The 14137-nt window shown below is 36.5% G+C and overlaps 1 protein-coding gene across 50 annotated transcripts in view; it reads right to left on the reverse strand.

The window, feature by feature from the left end:
- TBC1D5 (TBC1 domain family member 5) overlaps positions 1–14137 on the reverse strand; it is a 562606-nt gene that overhangs the window by 446068 nt on the left and 102401 nt on the right. For 10 of the 50 annotated variants that reach the window (XM_078354343.1, XM_078354354.1, XM_078354340.1 and 7 more), the window contains one exon: positions 10240–10371. The exons of 31 other annotated variants lie outside the window; for them this stretch is intronic. The gene's annotated coding sequence lies outside the window, so the exon portion shown is untranslated. Of the gene's footprint in view, positions 1–5124; positions 8702–9883; positions 10059–10239; positions 10372–14137 lie in introns of all 50 variants that reach the window. 9 more of the 50 variants (XM_078354355.1, XM_078354342.1, XM_078354334.1 and 6 more) reach the window with 5 other exon arrangements.

The following is a 14137-nucleotide window of genomic DNA, read 5'->3' on the forward strand; positions in this document are numbered from 1 at the left end:
ACAAGATTCAACACCACTCATGACTCTTTTAATTGAAGAAAATCCTTTTACTAGAACTAGAAGAAAACCACCTTAATGTAATAAAGGAAAATAAATATATCTTTCAAAAATTCTATAGGAAACATAATATACAATGGTGACACATTAGAAGCACTGCTCTTTAAACAGGAGTTCGAGACCAGCCTGGCCAACATGGCAAAACCCTGTCTCTACTAAAAATACGAAAATTAGCCAGGCATTGTGGCAAGTGCCTACAATCCCAGCTACTGGGGGGCTGAGGCAGGAGGATCGCTTGAACCTGGGAGGTGGAGGCTGCAGTGAGCCAAGATCTTGCCACTGCACTACAGCCTGGGCAAGAGAGCAAGACTCCATCTCCCCACCCAAAAAAAAAAGGAAAAGAATAAGACACAGATGCTCATTGTCATCACTTTTACTCAACCATATTAAAACTTCAAGATAGCACGGTGAGATGAAAAAAAGAAACAAAATACATAATGAGCAAAAAGGGGGGAAAAGTTGCCATATTTTCTGACATGATCATCCCTTTAGGATACCCAGGAGGATCTACAGGCACTTTCTTAGGTTTAGTGACGTGATTATGGCTCATTGCAGCCTCAACCTCCCCAGCTCAGGTGATCCTCTCACCACAGCCTCCCAAGTAGCTGGGACTATAGGCATGCTCCACCATGCATGACTAATTTTTGTGTATGCTTTGTAAAGACAGTGTTTCATCATGTTGCCCAGGCTAGTCTCAAACTCCTGGGCTCAAGCAATATGCTCACCTCAGCCTCTCAAAATGCTGGGATTACAGGCATAAGCCACTGCACTCAGCCTCTTCCCACTTTTTCAACGTTATTAAGTGCTGCAAAAGTAATATGATCTCACTTACTATTAAGCACTCAGTGACCACCCAAATTTGTTATTCTTGCAATCAGTGCCTTTAACAAGATAGTTAAAGTTAATTCTAATCTTACTTGTATATCTCTATGTAAAGATGGCTGTAATTGGTAGAACACATAGAGACATATAAGTCATGATGTTTCTTCCAGCAGAAAGTCTCCTTTTTAACCTAGAGAAAATTGGGCCAGGCGTGGTGGCTCACACCCGTAATCCCAGCACTTTGGGAGGCCAAGGCAGGTGGATCACCTGAGGTTAGGAGTTTGAGACCAGCCTGGCCAACATGATGAAACCACATCTCTACTAAAAATACAAAAATTAGCCAGGCAAGGTGGCAGATGCCTGTAATCCTAGATTTTTGGGAGGTTGAGGCAGGAGCAATGCTTAAACCCAGGAGGTGGAAGTTGCAGTGAGCCAAGACAGGGCCACTGCACTCCAGCCTGGGCAATAAGAGCAAAACTCTGTCTCAATCAATCAATAAAACTAGAGAAAACTGGAGGGAATGGAAAGAGAAGTTCAATAGAACTTAATAATGAAGTTTATAAAGATGATGAATGAAAAAGAGAAAACAAACATGAATCTTAAATTTCTAGCTTATCCACTGGATTACATGATGATACTAAAAACCGGAGGTGTTTGGGGAGGGATTAGAACTTACATTGTAAAGTGACTTTGACATCTCAAAGTGAAAATGGATAGCAGACAGGCAGACATAAATCCTGATTTCAGCAAGTCCTGACTAAAGATGTCACTCTTAGAATAAATGTAATATAGATGATACTTTAAGCCTCAAATTTGTTTAAATATCTACAACAAATAGAGTTTAAAAGAAGACAGAACAGAATTTTAAGAGACCTAGAATATGCCAATGTTAGAAGTTAAGCAGAGAAGAAAGAACTAATGGAGAAGACTAAGCAGAAATAACCTGAAGAATGTGATGTGACAGAAGCTAAGAAGAAAATGCATACGTAGCTGAAGGCAAGCTCTGCAATTTGAATAATATTAAGAGGAAAAGTAAGATGAAAATAGGGGGAGGCAGGGTGCGGTGGCTCGAGCCTGTAATCCCAGCACTGTGGGAGTACGAGGCGGGTGGATCACGAGGTCAACAGATTGAGACCATCCTGGTCAACATGGTGAAACCCCGTCTCTACTAAAAATACAAAAAATTAGCTGGGCATGGTGGCACGTGCCTGTAATCCCAGCTATTCAGGAGGCTGAGGCGGGAGAATTGCCTGAACCCAAGAGGCGGAGATTGCGATGAGCCGAGATCGCACCATTGCAGTCCAGCCTAGGTAACAAGAGTGAAACTCTGTCTCAAAAAAAAAAAAGAAAGAAAATAGGGGGAAAAAAAGGTCCATTAGATTTAGCAACTTCAGTTAGTACCTGCTTGGACAACTGAGAAACCAGAGTGGACTGGTACGGTTTAAGGAGTAACTGGTATGGTTTAAGGAAGGTAAGAAAATGAAGGTGAAAAGTTAGCAGGTAGAAAGTACGCCTTCAAAAAATTTGGCTGTAAAAAGAAAGAGAAATAATATAGATGATTCTGTTATAATGCCTATAAAGCACTAAGAATAAATAATGCATTATCTCAAGTAGTTCTATCTTTCTCCCATTGACAGTTCTCACTAAACATTATTCATCCTCACTAAGTTCAGGAACAAGGCAAGATGCCCAATACCACTCTATTCTCAATATATTTATTGACACAATTAGACTAGAGAAAACATTGAAAACATTAACAAATAATAATTGAAAAGAAGGCAGGACACAGTGGCTCTCCCCTAATCCTAGCACACTGGGAGGCCATGGGCAACATGGTGAAACCCTATCTCTACAAAACACACAAAAATTAGTTGGGTGTGGTGGTGTGTGCCTGTAGTCCCAGCTAATAGGGAGGCTTAGGTGGGAGAATCACTTGAGCCCAAGGGGTCTAGGCTATAGTATGCCATGATCATGCCACTGTACTCTAGCTTGGGTGACAGAATAAGACTCTGTCTCAAAAAAAGAAAAAAGAATTGAAAAGAAAGAAAACTAGTTTAGGCCAGGCACAGTGGCTCACACCAGTAATCCTATAATCCCAGCACTTTGGGAGGCCGAGTCGGGTGTATCACCTGAGGTCAGGAGTTTGAGACCAGCATGGCCAACATGGTGAAACTCAGTCTCTAATTTAAAAAAATACAAAAATTGGCCGGGCATGGTGGCGTGCACCTGTAATCCCAGCTACTAAGGAGACTGAGGCAGGAGAATCACTTGAACCCAGGAGGCGGAGTTGCAGTGAACGGGGATCACACCATTGTACTCCAGACTGGGTGACAAGAAGAAAACCCTGTCTCAAAAAAAAAGTAGTAGTGAAAATAATTATACACAAAAGAACTAGAAAAGAGGAAATAAAACTATTTTCAGATGACCTGAGGGAATATGTGGAAAATCCTAGAAAACTGAAAATAAAACTCAAGAAACAAAATAATTCAGCAATGTAGTAGGATACAAAATCAACATGAAAAAAATCAGTTCCACTTCTATGTACAAATAACAGTTAAATAGAATATATAATTGATGAGAAAGCCCCGTTTTAAATAGTAATTTTCAAAAGTAAAATACTAAGGAATAAACAGAAATGTTCAAAACCTACATGAAGAAAAATAAACATTCTTGGCTGGGCACAGTGGCTCACGCCTATAATCCCAGCACTTTGGGAGGCCAAGGTGGGTGGATCACGAGGTCAAGAGATGGAGACCATCCTGGTCAACAAGACGAAACCCCATCTCTACTAAAAATACAAAAATTAGCTGGGCATGGTGGTGCGCGCCTGTAGTCCCAGCTACTCGGGAGGCTGAGGCAGGAGAATTGCTTGAACCCAGGAGGCAGAGGTTGTGGTGAGCTGAGATCGCGCCATTGCACTCCAGCCTGGGTAACAAGAGCAAAACTCCGTCCCAATAAATAAATAAATAAATAAATAAAACATTCTTAAAACATAGAAAAATAGGACTGTACAACTGAAAAGAAATAACCAATGACAGATTATTGATGTTGAGATGTCCTACCTATCTAGGACATCTCAACATCAACAGGTCATAAACTTACAATCATAAAGCTTTTGATGGAGCTAGACAAGTTGTTACTGAAGTTCAAATAGAAAAGGAAAGTTAGAAAAACTGGGAAACACTTAAAATAAATAGATATGAGGGGACTACCTCATTAACACATACTACAGGCGTTGAAACATACTATAAAGCTTCTATAATGAAAATAGTATAGGACTGCTACATGAAGAGGCAGAACAGTGCAACTGAACAGAACATCCAGAAATAGATTCCACTACAGATAGAAATCTAGTATCTGTAAAGGTGATATAAAAAATCATTAGCATAGTTATAGTCATTTTAAACAAATGAATAGACAAAAAGATACAATTCAATGTTTCTCACACCATACATAAAAATAAACTGCAAATGGATCAGAGATCTAATTGTAAGAAAACTACTAGTACTTTTTAAAATTGGCGGGGAGGCAGGAGAGAGGGATTCTGCCTATAAACTAAGAATTTATAAAAGAAAGACTTTCTCACTAGGACTAAAGTACAACTATAAAACTTTTGTATGACAAAAATGCATCATAAGCAAAATCAAAAAACAGGTAACAAACTGGAAGGAAACATTTGCAACATGTATCATAGTTAAATTCCTAATATCCCTACAAAGAACTTCTAAAACTGAGAGGGGGAAGCCCAAATATCCTATGGAAAGTGGCTCCTATACATATGAAAAGACATTCAACTCCACACATAAGAGATGAATGCAAATTAAATGTACCCAAAATACCATTTCTCACGTATCACTTGGCAAAAATTCAAGTTTCAAAATGCACCCTGTTTGCAAGGCTGTAGGGAAACAGCACTCTCCTACATCGCAGGTGGGGAGGCAAAATGTTATAACCCCCATGCAGGGAACCCGGCAATATGCTAATAAAACCAGGTATTTTCCCTTTGTTCCTTTTTGTTGTTTTTGTTAGCAACAAAGTCTCACTCTGTCACCCAAATTGGAAAGTAATGACTCCATCATAGCTAACTGCAGCCTTGAACTCCTGAGCTCAAGGGATCCTCTCAAGTAGCTGGGATTACAGGTGCAAACCACCACACCAGGCTTAGTATTTGCCCTGTCAACCAGCAATCCCACTTGCAAGAATTTGCCCTGAATATACAACTGTAAAACTATGAAAAATACATACCATTGCAGCAGATTTGTAGTTGTAAAATACTGGAAACTACTTAAATGTGAAAACATAAGAGATTGGTTGAACAAACAATGGTACACACAAAGTAATAAGCACCTGTAAAAACGAATGAGGAAAATCTCTATGAACTGTTATGAGGTAATTTCCAAGAGATACTGATACATGAAAAAAGTGAATTGCAAAAGAACATATATTCTACATTTTAGATAACAAAGGAAAATAAGAAAATATAAATATCTCTGCATATCTTTATAAAAATGAGTAAAGCCCAGAAAACAATAAAATTGGTTTCCTACAAAGTATGGGGTGGAATCGGGAGGAGGGAGTGACAATTTTCTGAGTATCCTTTTTTGTACAGTTTCACTTTTTGGAAAATAATCTTCTACACAGTCAAAAAATTAAATCAACAGAAATGTAACAAAAAGGGGGCACAAAAGCTGAAAGAAAACTATAAGTGAACTGTATTTCAAATTAATACGTAGCCACACTTAAGGCGTAAGAAAGAATGAGCTAAGTAATTATGAGAACAGTATTTGGTTACATACCCAAAGAATTGAGTACAGAAAGGAGGGAGAATTTCAAACAAATTTCAAACTTTTTTTGGTATATTTGTTCTTATAGTGATATGATTAAACAATCTTGAAACTGTTTTAGATTATTTAGATGAACAAAAAAATAAATGTGTTGATGCCACTGGAAGCCAAGGTTCACACTGTGAAAGAAGGGACATATAAATATGAAAGCAAGTAAGAAAGAAACCTGTGTAAATGGCTTAGAATTAGAGATACTGGTGTATCTCTAAATAATAAAAATTTGCAGATGTTTATGTCCAAAGATGTGTTGCAAGATGCATTTGTGTATGTGTGTATGTATGTGTGTGTGTATATATATATAAATGTAGATGTATATGTATACATAAAGCTTATATATTTCCTACCTCTGTCCTCTAAAAGGGCCTAAAAGCCAAAACCCAGTAGCAATCAGCACACTAGCGCCAAGACGCTGATCGTTACTATTATTCCCCTCTAAAAATAATCAGAGTTCCTCAGAAAAATGGCTGCTTCAAGAGCTGGGGTAGAACGGATAAAAGATAACCCTGTAACAACTTCTTTGGGCAGAAATTAAGGAAGTCTCAACTATGTGATGGAGGACTGTCATGCACTTCAACTAACCAAATCTGGGCAACTAGGTACCAAAAGCTCTAGGTCTTCCAAGGCTGTTTGGTCTTCCTAATTTTACTTTTTGAAATTCTGCCCCAACATTGTCCCTTCCTGTTTCCCTTAACCAGAGACGTCTATCACTACAGTTATGTCCTGTCTCTAGCACTCCAGGACATAGTATTCTGGCCAACTTTTTTTTTTTCTTTTAACAAATCCACAAGGAAAATCCTATGTTCTGCATTCCAGCTCTTGTACATTTATCAGAATGTACTATGCTCACTCCAATAAGCAACTAGAGGGCAGACTGTATATTTTTCACTACTATTTGCCGAAGGCCAAGTACAGAGCCTATTCTTTATTAGCAATTCAGTAAACATTTATTCAACTGAAATGTTTAATTTATTCCATTGCTCATAGTTTTCCTCTTTCCAGCAAACACTAAGAATAGTCAATTTTCTCCCTTTCATTCATCCATCAAATCTGACTGGAATCAGTTCAATGCTCACTTTCTAATTCAGCAGTCACCAACCTTTTTGGCACAAGGGACTGGTTTTATGAAAGACAATTTTTCCACGAATCAGGAGAGAGCTGGGGGGAGATGGCTTCAAGATGAAACTGTTCCACCTCAGATCATCGGGCATTATATTCTCATAAGGAATGCGCAACCTGGATCCCTTGCATGCACAGTTCACAATAGGGTTTGTGTGCTTACAAGAATCTAATGCTGCTGCTGATCTGACAGGAGGTGGAGCTCGGGTGGTAATGCTCACCTGCTCACCTGCTCACCACTCACCTCCTGGTGTGCGGCCTGGTTCCTAATAGGCCATGGATCAGTACCAGTCCATGACCGGGGAACTGGGGACTCCTGTTCTAAATTACGACTTCTCAGTTACTCCAATTCTCAAAAATGTCTGCATGTTTAGCTCCTTCAGTACACAAGAGCTACACCAGTGCCATTTATATGCAGAAATACCAGAAAGTATGTTTTATGTGTCATAACATCATGACCATTTCAGAAGTTGTCCATATCTCTTATTTTGACTAAGATAAATAAATGTGGAAAGAAGTCAGTTTGTGCACATGTTTAAAAAAAATTTAAAGATTGTTTAAAAAAAAAAACAGAGGATGCTATAGTCCAGTAAATTTGGAAAACACTGAATTGAACTAAATTACACCAGGTTCTCCGGTCTTTTAATTCTCTTATGGGAAAGAAAGTATTCAGTGCTTTCTGGATTTATGTGCCGATAGGATCTTTACACTCCAAGCATCTCCTAGAAAAAAATATAGAACACACTTTGGAAATGTTACTACATTATGACTGGCACAAAACATCGTTAAGTATCTGAGAACATGAGAGGATACTGCCATGCTCAAAGGAAAACAACTGACTAATATTACCAGGGTAACATGAAGCTTTCTATATAATATACGAAGTAGATACTGATTCAAACTGCAATTGCTTAAAGACCAAAAGCCTGTGAGCTCTAAATTAACTCTCTGTCTACTCCTGGGCACCCACTAAAATTCTGCTGTGAGTTTCTACTTCCTCTTCCAATTCTTGAACTGCAGGTGACCAACTCCAATATAAGCACCCCACAATTAAAACACAGATACACACAGAAAATGAGAGGTCTAAATCATGGCAGTGCTTCTCAAAGTTTAATATTCATATTAATTGCCTAGGAATTTTGATGAAACACAGATTCTAATTTAGCAGGTATGGGATTAGGCCTGAGATTCTGCGTATCTAGGAAGCTCTCAAGTAACACCAATACTGTTTATGAACAGACCATACATAGTTTGGGTATAAGTGCATAAAGCATATCAAGACAAAATGTTGAGGCCTCTAACTCATATCCAATGGCTATGTCTTTCAAATTGCTTTCCAAAGATTTAATTCTTATGCTGGAAAACAATTAACTTTCATTCATTTATAAAAACAGAAACTGTACACAAAACTGAAGATACACTTAAATCCCTATTATCTGCTGATGATTACTTTTTACTAGAAATGGCAGTTTCCTGCAGAGAGCTATAAAAGTACATTTATATAAAATCATTTTTAGTCTAAATCTTCATTCTACTTCTATTTCCAAATGCCCATACAACACACTGAATTTCATGGGCAGGAACTGTCTACAATTTTACTGACTTACAAGGCTGCATTTGTAAGCCCTGCCCCCAACCAAAAAAAACATATATAAAGCCAGCATCTTTCTCAATGATTTACTGAAAGCAGCAGCTCATTTTAATAAAACCATCCCAAAACATAAAATTGATTGAACCAACTGCTGTGTTGGGCATACACAACAGCTGATCAAAATCATTCAAGAATTTTATTCTTACGGATTTTCTTTCGGGCTTTGAGAATTTTTCTCCCACTCCATACTTTTATTTTGATACTGATATCACTGAAATAAAGGGAAAAAAGGATCTTTAAATCTATGAAGAAAGTTTTTGTTTTAATTTTTTATTTTTTAAAGAATGGTTCCCACTATGAAGTAGTTTTTAAATGCAAAGTAAGTCACTTAAAGAAAACACTTAAATAAACTGGTTCACATACAACTTAATGCACAAAGCTAATAACCAATTTTCTAGAACATATTTTGTATAACAAAATAAAGTATTTATACTGAGTAACCTCTTACAACGTCAAACACTGTGTGGCTTTTCCTAGGCAGAGCATTGTCTTTTAGCAAAGTACCACAAAATTACACACGACATATTACCCTCATTCCTTAACAAGGAAAACTTGTAAATTAGATAGTATTTCTCTTTATAACTATGTTTTTGATATTAAACATTGAGTTTTTATTTCACTTAAACACTAAGATACTTATTTTTTTACATGTACATGATGCCTTTGACTTTTTATAATTAAGTAATTTTAGAGTACTTTTGTCACAATGAAGGACAAAGATAAGCCAACTGTTTAGATTCCTCTCCTTTATGTTGTGTCTTTGATCACTAACAATGCTGCCTGAACAGCCAACAGAAGGCTGACATTTCATAAAATATGCAGTGATAAAAACTAATACTGTAGCATCTGGGAGTGATATATAAAATGCAGATATACACCTAATAACTGTGATCTTAAATTACAAGTTACTAAAAGCTAAATAAAAAGCATACCTAAGAACAAAAAAAGGGCAAGATTACAAAAGGTTTTCTTATACCTCTATTTCTAAAAACAAAGGTTTTAAAATAATTTAAGCCTATGAGACTTTTCCTACTACTCTACAACTTAAAAGACCATTACTTTCTAAGAACAGAGTATCTGTACTACACACCTTTCAACAACTGAATAACATGTTAGAAAACCACCAATGAAAGGCACTGTTCAAAATGCAGAGGAAGTTTTCTTCTCAGATACTTACAAATGTTAAAACTGCTAATGAAGCAAAACCACACATAACTTTTATGACAAGATGCCAGAGACAATGTCTAAAATAAAATTTAAAGTCCAGAATAATCTAAACAGATATACTCTTAATACCAGTTTTAATACAACCTTTCAAAATCTAAGACTTAAAGTCCTTGGTAAACCACAGATAGCAAGTAAAATGTGCTCAAATATGTTTAAATAATTTTACCTTTACTACTAAACATTTGGTTTTTAATAGTAGGAAGCAGGGAAGTCACACAATGAAGACAATCCAAGAGCAATCATTTGAATTTATCTTTATAGCATATGGTTTAATATTCCACCTATATCCATCAAAATCACAGTCCAGCAGAAGTGTCTTATTGTTTTTTTTAATATATATGCTAAGGGGAAATAAAAAAACAAAGGCCATATTCAGCACTTCAAGAACTCTGAATTACACTTTGACTAAAGAAAATATACAACAGTTAAGTAAGTGGGAGGCAAGTGTCCTTGTGCTTATAATTAGTATCTGAATTCAGAATTTTTACTACTTAAGGTACACCCACTGCCTGTTATTCTTACCATGGTTTTGCATGTCACTTAGTGGAGATAAATATTCTCTTCTCTCCTCATATTTACATCAATGACATTTAACTTTCATAAAGCTGTTGTAATAGCTTAAACAGCCATCTCAATATCATTCTTCATCTATAACTGGACAAAGAATTGGGCATTAAAAGATGAAAAACAGAGAAAGCATATTTACATTCATAATGTTCCTAACTATAACATTTATGTAAATTATGTTTATATTTGCAAATATAATAATTTTTAGTTTTACTGCATATTTTGCCATTCTTTCAACACTAACTTTCTATGGTTATTACAATCTCAAAAATCATACCTATGAAATATATGACCTTGTTCAAGCTACTAGAAAAAAATCCTGAGGCTAAAATAACATATCTAAGAATAATGGGTCTACTTTTATTTTTATTTTATTTTATTTGATTTTGAGACGGAGTTTCGCTCGTTACCCAGGCTGGAGTGCAATGGCGCGATCTCAGCTCACCACAACCTCCGTCTCCTGGGTTCAGGCAATTCTCCTGCCTCAGCTTCCCGAGTAGCTGGGATTACAGGTGTGCACCACCATGCCCAGCTAATTGTTTTGTATTTTTAGTAGAGACGGGGTTTCACCATGTTGACCAGGATGGTCTCAAACTGTTGACCTCGTGATCCACCCGCCTCAGCCTCACAAAGTGCTGGGATTACAGGCGTGAGCCACCGCGCCTGGCCAATGGGTCTTTTAATCTAATCTTATTCTCCTACAAAAGAGAGCTTTAGTATATTAACTAACAATTCCTAATGGTTTTAGTTTAGAAAATCTTCCTTTTGGAATTATTTTTATTATCTTTTAATTATTTCACGAGTTTACGTATCACATAAATGACACAAAATTTACAATTATTTTAATATCAGGCATGTATCATTCTTTCCATTATGTTATCTACTGAACTTAAACCCAGATATACAGCATTATGCATATTTAGAAGTAAAGAATTAAGTTGGACCATTTGAAAACCCACGCTTTCAAGAATAATTTACCCTATCAAAATTTGTGAGGAAAAATTATAAATACCAACGATAGAGGGGAAAAAAGGCGGCGATTTTCTAGGTTTTTTACTTGTCAAAAAAAATGACAAACCACATTCCTCAATTGTAAATAAGTAGGTAATTATGAAATTAGCTGCAGAACATCTTTTTCTCTCTTCCAGAATATAAAGTCCATGAAAGCTGAATCCATACCTTTCTTATTTAACTTTTTATCAATGGTACTTGAGTGTAGACAACCTTATGGGGAAAAAAAAATAAGTGGGCATTTCTTGACTAGGAAAGATGTAAAGAAATACAACACGGTCCCTGCTTGCTTAACACTTATAATCTAGTCAGCAACATAGGACCTAGACCCATGCAAAAAATAAAAGCAAGTAATTGTGCAAAATATTGAACAGAAAGTGCTTTGTGAGTAGCAACAAAGCAAAGCAGCAATTCAGAAGATGGTGAAATCACAGCAGAACCACTGCAGAAAGACTTCACAGAGGTAGCAAGACAGCTGCAAGTTGGAAAAAGTATGTAAGCTTTAGGTGGACAAAAAAAAGTAGAAAGGACATCACAGAGCAAAATGTAGAAAAGACATAAAACACTGTGAAATAAAGAAGGATATGCCAATGTAAAAATATTCTCAGTCTGTTGGGACTATCCCGACAGAAGTGAAAGCATTTTTGTTACTGGCCACAGGAGGAAAAAAACTAAAGCTGTACGTTAGGAAAAATGTATGAGGGAACCTTAAATACCAGGCTGAAAATTCTAAATTGCAACCTCTAGGCAAAGTGGGGCCAATGAAGGTTCCTAAGTAGGAGATCATCTGGGTAAAAGCAATGCTATAGGAAGATTAATCTGACAACAATGCATAGGACAGATTTTGAGTACAGCAGGAATACAAATTAAGAGACTTCTAAAATATTCCAGGAATAAGGCTGCAAAGGAGTCATCTAGGCTTTTGAGAATGGTATAGAACTGGCAGAAGCAAAAACCACTAAGAGACATTGACTAATGAGAATATCACGGGTAAGAGAGAACAAGACAAGGAATTCTTAGATCTAAGATAAAGAGCCTGGAGGCTAATAGGAGGGAACAAAGAATGGCTGGATCTGATTGCAGCAAACAGGTCAGTGGCAAGAAGATACTTCTGGTTCCAGACATTCACTGTGAGGGGACAGAGAAATGGAAACATAAAAATGAGGTCAAATGTAGAGCTATAGATTTTAGAGTTCTCCGTGAAGATGTAATGATTTAAAATCTTGAAAACAAAGGGAAGAATAAAGAGCAGAGACTAAAAATTAAACTGCACTAACAAAATCTATAAATACACCTGAGAAAATTAACTAAAGGAAAATAAAATGAACGACTATATAAGATAGTTCCAGTTGGGAAGGAGTAACTCAAAAAAAGGAGAACACAGGCCATAAAGAGGGTACTTGCAAAAACTTTGCCCAACATTGTTAAACAAGCAGGATCTTAGAATGTACTGCAAGGAAAAATAATTTTTAAATATTCTGTGGTGTTTGAGAGATAGAGGCTATGTTAGTATATTAACAAGAGAGAAAAACTAAATATCTGAGGAAACAAACACTTTTAAACATATAATTTCTTATTGTTTTGTTTCACTAAAGGAAAAAGCTAGGACATTTTCTTTTTAAAATGTCCTGATTTAATATAGCATGCAAAATAAATGCTGCTACAATATTTTAAAAAAACAAAAACCAAAAAAATTTTCCTGTGCTCTTTATGCTTTATATATCAATTAAATTATATTTACTTCCCTATTATTTCACATCTGCATTAGCTCTTATTACTACTCTCTCAAGCTTAGGCCAGTATCCATATAAACTATACACTATATTTTTATATTTCTTAAATGCCATAAAATATTACAATGAGAAAAAATCTAACAAGTATTGTACATATTTTTAAAAATACACCACACTGGGTGTGGTGGCTCACACCTGTAATCCCAGCACTTTGGGATCCACAAGTGGATCACCTGAGGCTAGGAGTTCAACACCAGCCTGGCTAACATGGCAAAACCCTATCTCTACTAAAGATATAGAAAATTACTCAGGCGTTGTGGCAAATAGCTGTAATCCCAGCTACTTGGGAGAGACTGAGGCAGGAAAATCGCTAAACCCCAGAAGGTGGAGGCTGCAGGGAGCCAAAATCACACCACTGCACTCCAGCCTGGGAACAAGAGTGAAACTCGATCTCAGGAAACACACACACACACACACACACACACACACACACACACACAATTTACATGGTAGAGCCTACAGAAAACAGAATTCACAGAGAAAACAGAAATAAAGAAAAGTCCCCACCCCTCCCCCACTTCACCATGGACCTAGAACAGAGAATAACAACACAAACTTCAAGAAAAGAGTCTCAGGATGAAACATAAATGTAAATGTAAAATAAGGCTTTAGAAAAATGTTTTCTAGAATGTAACTTTATCTGAAGAACTCTAAGAATGGTTTAATTGTTTCAAGATTTAGAATTCTAACAAAAAGGGAAAAGTTTTATAAAGTCTGATCTTTACCATCATACACAAAGAAGAGAGATGCTCACTCATCAGCATAAGGAATTGTTCTGATAATTCATGTGCATGTATGCACTGTACGTGGGGGTCTAACTCTACTAAAAAATATTTAAGCTAACCCATATGTCAGATATGTTCTCGAAAGTGCTAAGTGGTTCTTTATGTGTGTTACATTTTCTGTATGGCATATAAATGTACTTTTCCTGTATGATATAGGGAACTCAGTGATAATAACTACTTGGTGTGTCTGCTGCCTACATTTTCATTCACAGCCAATGGAGTGTAAAACTGGTTGTGTAAACTGAAAAGAAATTAACGTTAGAA

This window comes from Callithrix jacchus, chromosome 17 (assembly GCF_049354715.1).
Source record: "Callithrix jacchus isolate 240 chromosome 17, calJac240_pri, whole genome shotgun sequence".
Lineage (NCBI taxonomy): Eukaryota > Metazoa > Chordata > Mammalia > Primates > Cebidae > Callithrix > Callithrix jacchus.